Source organism: Corvus brachyrhynchos, unplaced genomic scaffold (assembly GCF_000691975.1).
Source record: "Corvus brachyrhynchos isolate BGI_N302 unplaced genomic scaffold, ASM69197v1 scaffold255, whole genome shotgun sequence".
Taxonomy (NCBI): domain Eukaryota; kingdom Metazoa; phylum Chordata; class Aves; order Passeriformes; family Corvidae; genus Corvus; species Corvus brachyrhynchos.
Window position 1 is genome coordinate 5267387 of NW_008238358.1, and position 7737 is coordinate 5275123.

At 39.4% G+C, this 7737-nt stretch overlaps 1 long non-coding RNA gene across 1 annotated transcript; it reads left to right on the plus strand.

Annotated features, from left to right (window-relative positions):
- Positions 1-18: 18 nt before the first annotated feature.
- LOC108447054 lies at positions 19-6743 on the plus strand. Its single transcript, XR_001862442.1, has 2 exons — positions 19-1828; positions 2292-6743. It is a non-coding gene; the product is annotated as an uncharacterized LOC108447054 (long non-coding RNA).
- The last annotated feature ends 994 nt before the right edge of the window (positions 6744-7737 follow it).

Here is a 7737-nt window from a genome sequence, read left to right on the forward strand (position 1 = left end):
TTCTCTCTCTCTCTTTCTCTCTCTCTCTTTCTCTCTCTCTTTCTTTCTCTTTCTCTTTCTTTCCTCCCCTTTATGGAATGTAGGATCATGACCTCATGACCTTTCTTTTTCTTTACTTTCTTCCTCTTCAAAATATTTTTCTTTGTGTGATGAGCCCCAGAAAGTGCTTACATATTCAGTGTGGAATTCTTTCTTTTTTCATGTTGCTCCCTCCTTGGTTGTGTTTACCCTCTATAGCAAATTTCCATTTCTAGAAGTTAGAAGTCAGAAAAGGAATTTCTGCACACTCTGTACCTTGTCTTCAGCTAAAATAGATATAAGAAGTTTATGTTATCTTTATATTTACATCTTCCTAAACCAAGATACATTATAAAATATATATTTAGGTATGGAAGGACTTCTGAGTGTTACAAAAGATTTCATTACAGATGCTGTGCACAACTAATGAGTGCAGGTTGTATGCTGATGGCTTCGTAACTCTGCAAAGTGCAACCCTCTCCAAAAAAGTTTTTAACTTCCCAGGTGTGGGGTTAGTCATCATCTAATCATATGGCTGTCAGTAGAACAGTAAGACACACAACTTGATCCAGTTTCTGTAACTACTGTATTTTAAACCTTGCTCAAAGTCTTTATCCCTCTTCTATTACTATTTGTATAATGATGTGCTAGAAGCACTTTGTCCTATTCATTTTTGGGGGAAGAGGAGGGACAGGAGAGGAGGTACTTAAGTTTTTAGATAAACTACCTGTAACTTAATTTAATCCAGAGTGAATCGTTAATCAGAAGAGTGTTGTAAAATCATTATGCAAGGACAATTACTATCTTTAGTCCATAGGTAAAGAGACAGTAGCTTAAGCTGCATAGACTGACTCGAAATGATAACAAGCATAGAGAGTGCAGAACAGCTTGAAGCAGAGAAAAGGAGTCATGCTTCTAGGAACTTTCCTTTGGTTTTAATACCAGCAGCAGAAACTGAGTGCGGTAAGGATGGGGCCGGGTTTGTAACCTTGGGTAGCAGGGCCTGGTGCTACTGCACTTTGCAATTAATGAGCCTAAAGGAGAGTACTCTGGCTTAGGGAGGACTGTCAGGGCCGGGCTGAGATGAGCTTCAGGAATGAGGGCCCTGCCAGGGAAATACTTTCAGAGGAATAGGGGATTGCAGGTAGCCAGGTTTTCCTCACCTCACTCTTGCCTGTGGCTATCTCAAGATATCAAAGTACAAACATGAGCTATTACAGCTCCGTTTAACACCATCTGTGCCCAGGTGGATGGAATGTGCTGAAAGCCCGTCTGATGGCTGTTTAGCTACCTGAAAGACTGAAGTTAAGGTCTATTTTTTCTCTACTGCCTAAAATGTTTCTGCTCTTGTTTTGCTGCAAGCTAGTACTGGCACGGTCGGTGAATAGTATTTCCCTCCTTTTAGCTGAATCACTTGTTCTAGACCATTATGGGAGGCAAAAATACTGCTTTTGAGAAACGACTGGGCTGCTGCATTTTATTAACTGAGTGATTTCAAAAAGCCTACTAATTTGCTTACATTTAAAAAGAAAATGGGAAAATATATCTGTCCTACATTTGGGATTCTAATCAAAAGAAAAAGGAGATGAGCAAGGAGAGAATGAGCCCTCTGGCTTAGCAGCAAACAAAATAAACTGCCCTGAATAAATGGAGAAAATGAAACCAAAGGGGAAAATGTCTGCACCAAGAAGGTGCTGCATTTCACTGCTCAGTTATAGCAGCCCTTTCCTCTGCCACAAAGATGCATTCTGTGAAGATGTTTCTTCCAAATGTTTACAGCATTGTTGGGAATGTTTTGATCTCACTTGAGGTAAGTAGTATAAACATCCTGTTATTCATAATGCTGTATTGAGAAAGATACTCTTAAAGGTGATATAATGTATAGTACAGTCATTCTGGCTGCCTGTAAAATGCCAAGAGACTTTATAGTCAGCCTGGCTATGATTTGAAAACAAGCAAAAGGCTAATACTTCAGTTTTCTTGCTTTCTGTCCTTTTTTTTTCAGTAGAATTGCTGTAGAGGGCTAATGATTTTTGCTGAAAAAAATACATAATCCTTGTAAATACTGAGGAGATGCTATGCATTTCACTGGATGACAACATTTTGAGCACTTGCTCATTTTGCTATTTAATGACTCTTAAGCTATTATTAAGTTTACAATTTATGACTTCAATGTATGTGTGAATATGTAAAATATTTCTTTATCCTGTGTCCTTTACCCGAGTCCTGATTCTAATGGGACTTTACTCTTTCTCCTTCTCTAAATTATACAGCACTCTCTTGAATGCTGTGTAGGAAGGTTGCTGGCCATAGAGCCTTGAGTTCTGTTCCCAGTTACCATACAACTGGAATGCTGGTTTTGAGTTGACAGCAGGGTTCTATTTGTCACGTATGGCGCAGCATTGGCTTCTTGGGATGGAAACACATTGTACTGACTTGGATGCTTCCCTTACATTGTAAGTACCAGTTTGTTATATAAATTCTGTACTTTTCCTTGGTACAAAGGTCTAGCAAAGTCCTTTTCTTTCAAGAAAGAAACTCATGATCTTTAACTGCTCTTGTAATTTCACGTCTAGTTTAGGTTTTGTTGTTGTTTTCACATATTGGATAAGGGCACACACCCCACCTTCATGGAACTGCGCTTTATAATGTGTCAGGCACTTGGGCATGTTCCTGAGGGTGCATAAATCCCACAGGTCTTGTCTGTTGAAGAAAATGTCACCACTTTGTCAGAGTTACATTGTTACAAACTTTCACAGGTTGAAAACTTCCAGTTTGAAATGTCTACTGATTTATTCTAGTCCAGTTTATGTTGCTGGAGAATAGTATTAAGTTGAATTTAAACTATAAGAAAGGGCAGGTATATACTTACTAAAACTATATAAAGCCATTTAAAGTGTTGCAGCACGCTATTTCTTAAAATATTTGACTTAAAGAAGCTTTTCTACATTAACAACTTCAAAGAAGCTTGTGCCTATTTTATGAAGAGGTGAGGATTAATTTTATCCTAGTGAAGTAAGATTCCTTCTATAATAAGTCTTTTCCCAGCAGGTATGAGAGCAGGATCTGATTTAGCCACTCCTAATGATCATCAATGCTTCTGTCAGTAAGCATAATTTAGTCAAAGAAAATTTGAGCAGTGCACAGACTTGCTGTACATCATCATGTACAGTCTCCTGTTTTGCTGCAGAGTAAGAGAAATACTCCTGCTTGGTTTAATCTGACATTGAGAGGCTTACAGGTGCTAAACAATGTCGTGTTAAACAATGCCACCTACATGTCACCCCAGGTTGTGCCCAGTAGAGCTTCATTGCACCTCTGGGTATGATACATTGTACCCTGCAAAGATTAAGAATGGAAATCATCACAGCTTGTACAAGCTGAAACTAAATGAACCACAGAAAAATATAATATTAATAATTGAATATTATTAAAGTATTCTTTCATAACAAGCAAATTGTAACAGCTCTCTCCCTGAATGGAAACTCTTTTTTATACTGCAATCTGTGTTAAGGGTTTATCCAAAAATAACACAGGAAATACTGTATATAGTTACTGGAGCAAGGCATTTCTGGCAGATTGTCATGGCATGCTCAAAGTCTGTGACCTGGCTTACATTTGTCTTTCATTTAAAGTGTGGAAGAGATTTTGGTAAGTGCTGACAGCAGTTCAAACCCCTACCTACTGAACAGAGGGTTGAAAAGTCACAAGCTATAGTTAAATAAACGGGCTTTATCAATCTGCAAATGAAATGCCTTCTGTTAGTCATGGTTTGCTTATACAAGACAATGGATAATAAATTATTAACTGAATGAGGTAAGTAAATCCATTTTGTACTGTTTCCTGCTGTGTGTAACAAATAATCCCAAACCTGTGAGTTTTGTAATTTCTCAGGAACAAAATGCCATCTAGTGGTAACTGCTGGATATTTTGAGCAAATACTTTTTTTATATTGACATCAAGTTTTCATATTTTTTTTCCTGGTATTCTACATTTTACAGCACATTAAGGTCTTGAGAGAAGAAGATAAAGAGCTGGGGGGAAGGTACAGTCCCCTCAAGCTGGACCAGCGGTGGCAGGGGCGACACGCTTCCCAGCTGCTTGGGAGCTCTCTTTCTGCCTCTGCAGCTGGCCTCAGGCAGGTCAGGCAGGTTTCCCCTGCCAAGCATTGGGTAAAATTTCATACCTAGTTGGTAGGCCACACCTTACTGTTACTTGATACTAAAATACAATCTGGCCATTGTGGTATGAAAAGAGCTGAAAGCCACCTCTGCTTCACTGACTGCTCATCTGTCTCTCCTGGTTGGAGGCTTTTCCCTCTAGGTTGTCATTCTCCAAGGAGCTAAGGGGAAGCCATCTCTTCTGCTCTTCCAGTGAACTACCAGGGAATGCTGTAAGCTTCTCCATGGCGTAGTTTGCCTACTTGACTCCTCAGAGTAGAATATAAACTAAAAAATATTAACACTAAAATTTGGCTTCTAGAACAGACTCCTGAAAAAGTAACTGCCATAAACTGGCTTTTAGAGTTGAATAACAGAGTTTATTTGTACAGCAAGAATAAATAATAAAAATAAAACCTTATGGTTCTATTTAAATATATTCATTAATGTAAACAGGGCCTAGGAGCCTGCATGTGATATGAGCGCACTGATGGAGATAATCTGGCTTTACACATGGAGCCGACTGCGGAGAGCTCTGCAGCATTTCATCTTTCCATGGGTTTGTGCTTCATTGTGATAGAGGTTGTGGTGTTGTTTATGGGTCTGCTTTTTCCATGCACTGTTTGAATTCCTCCATCTGCTGGTCCATGTTGCCCTATTCCATTGCAAGATGCTGGCAGCAGCAGTTGCCAGGGCTGTAATCAGACCGCGGGTCTCTGGGATGTGTTCTGCAGGCTGGTGCAGAAATCTAATCTGTCCCACTGACGTCACTGTAGAAGTCTATGAAGATGGCATGGCATCGGTTTGCTGGGCTGGGAAGGAGTTTGTGCCTAGCTAAAGAAATCCTTAACCTTTACTCTTGTTTTATATGCTATTTAAAGTAAATTGCAGCAGACTAAAGAGTCTGATTAACAAGGGCACTACCAGCACAGGTCTTTAAGAGGGTCATCTGAGAGTTTGGGCAGCTCTGCAGTCGCTGCTGTTGCTGTGATGCAGCACTCATGCACTCGTCTGTCTCTCTGGAGTGCTGCGGGTTATTTTCCTAGACACTGGCATTGGCCAACAGCCAGTGCAGCTGCAGAGAAACAGGAGGGAGCAGAAACAGGACTAGAGCAGCGCTGCTTTAGGTGGGAGTAAATTGTCATGGAAGCATGTTTAGGTAGGCAGAACAAGAAGAGTTTGGGGAGCATTAGCAAATGCAGACTGAAAAGCACCAAGAAATCTGTCTTGCTTGTGCTTGCTAAAAATAGATGAGGAAATCCCTGGATCTGGGACAATTTCTTAAAGCTAGAATAGTGGCTTTCTCTGAGTAACAACTGCAGTCTTGCATTGCAGCTGTTGCAGCTGCATCTGCCCTTCACTCTCAAGTTTACAGAGCAGCAGGATGCTTTAAGGAGGGTATGATTCTCCACAGTCAGAAGAAAGGCATTCTGTTGTGCACACAGTAAAGAAATTTTAAGAGCAAGTGGCCCTGCGATGAAACCTTGAAACAAAGGAGTAATAGGGATAACAACTGATCAGTAATGATCCACCTGAACTTTGCATCTTTTTTTGAAGCTGTTTAGCTCCATTCAAAAACAAGTGAAATAGAATATAGTGCCTACACAATGTTTTTCATTCCTTCAAAGAACTGGGCAGAATGCAGATAATGTCACTTCCAGTGTTTTTATGGGGATTTTTTGTCTTTATATGGCTAATGGTTATATGCTATAAGGAGGAAATTATTTTAATGCTATATAACATTATAGTCTGGATTATTGCTTTTGATTTAAACACTCAGACAATAAACTAATTGGATTTTTTTTGGCCCCTGTTCTCCTAAAACAGTTTATGACACATTTGTCATGAAAATGCATCCACGTGGGAGCAGAAAGGAGAGCAGTTTTCCAAAGAAGGACCAAAGAAGCTGTTTTCTGGGGGACCAAAGAAGCTGTTTTCTGACAACAAGCAGCAAAGTGGCCATTGAAATGTTGCTGCAATGCCCACAGAAATGGTGAGGGTCTGGGTCCCTCTGCTCCTGCAGTATTGCACAGGGTTTGCCAAAGAGCTTTGCTCGGTTTTGTCTTTTCAAAATGTATTTTCTTGACTTACTGGACTTTAAGAAAAAAAACAAAAAACAAAACCAAACTTCTTTGGAAAGTACTCCCTTATCAGTGACTCGTTGGTGCAGATAAACTGAATTCTGAAGTCATTGTGTTGGCATTGAAAGCATTGGTATCACATCTCTGTGTAGAAAACCACTAGAAACTGAGTGTTGGAATAAACCAGGAATTAGTTTCCTACATATCTGCTTGATTGAGGATTGCATGACTTTACAATTGAATACATGAGGTTGAATTCCAGATCTGAGCTTGGTGTGGTGATGTGCAAGTCAGGTTTCAACATCAGTTATCTCTGATTTTGTTTAAAATAAAACTTCCTCTTGCACAGCTGAAAAGCTGCCAAGTCTTAGTCTAATTTAGTTCTGATTTGCTTAGGGGTTTTCCACATGTCTTGGTTAACAATAAGCAAAATGTGCACCACCATGGGATGTAATTATTTTATTATTAAAGAAACGGGAAATAATGCTTTTGTCCTCCCTTCCTTCTTTCCTCCTCCCCCAGGAAAAAAAACAGTGACATCAGGCACAGAAAAGAGAAATTTCTCTCTGCGTGGGCCACATAGTAAATAATGTATTTTGGCTCAGAAGGAATCAGGTAATTTTCTCCTTTCATAAGGAATCTTACTGTTGTAAACTTACAGTTCACTAAAACCATTGTGATACTGGCAGATAAATTAACGAATAGTGAAAAATCTCAAATCCTAATTAAATCCCACTATTACTTCCAGGACAGGTTTATCTCCTCTTCAGGAATACTTGTTTTGAACAGCTTGTTTAACAGGAAGAGCTATTGATCCCTTCGATGACACTTTAGAATCATTAAGAGGAAAAACTTTAATCTCCTTCAGCTCTTTGAAGTTGCTTTGGTTAATGTCATCTCTCTGCGATCCTGAAGAGCTAATGATGTTCTGGAAAGATATTTCCAACATTATTCTCCCTCGCATTTTGTGCCCTGCTGCCATTACCTGCCTGCTCACAGAGTTAGCTGTGCAGTAAAGCAGAGAGGTACCAGTAGTGCATGTGCTTGCCTGCTCAGTTTGGAAGGTTCTATATTCTCCTTCAAAAGTCTTCCTGGTGGAAATATCAGAGATTTTTCGAACTTCAAATTAGTTATCCCGTGCTTCTGCTATCTCAACACTTTGAGGCTTGGACTTAGAAGCATCTTCAAGTCATTAAATTTCATTCTACAAAGGCCCTTGATAACTTGATTGCAAGTAGAATAGAGCAGGAAATTATCAGAATGTTTCTAGACTTAATTTCTTACTTGTTTTTCTAAACTATTACATAAAATTCAACTTTAAATCTGACACAGTTTGCCTTACCAGGGCCCACACATCCTTGTTCATGTAAAGTGCATTACTGAGCCTTAAAATACCCTTAGATGTTTCATGTGATCTAAATCATGGACATTAGCTCCCAGAACCCTAAATATTCTAGAAGGTGCAACTCTGTCTGAGA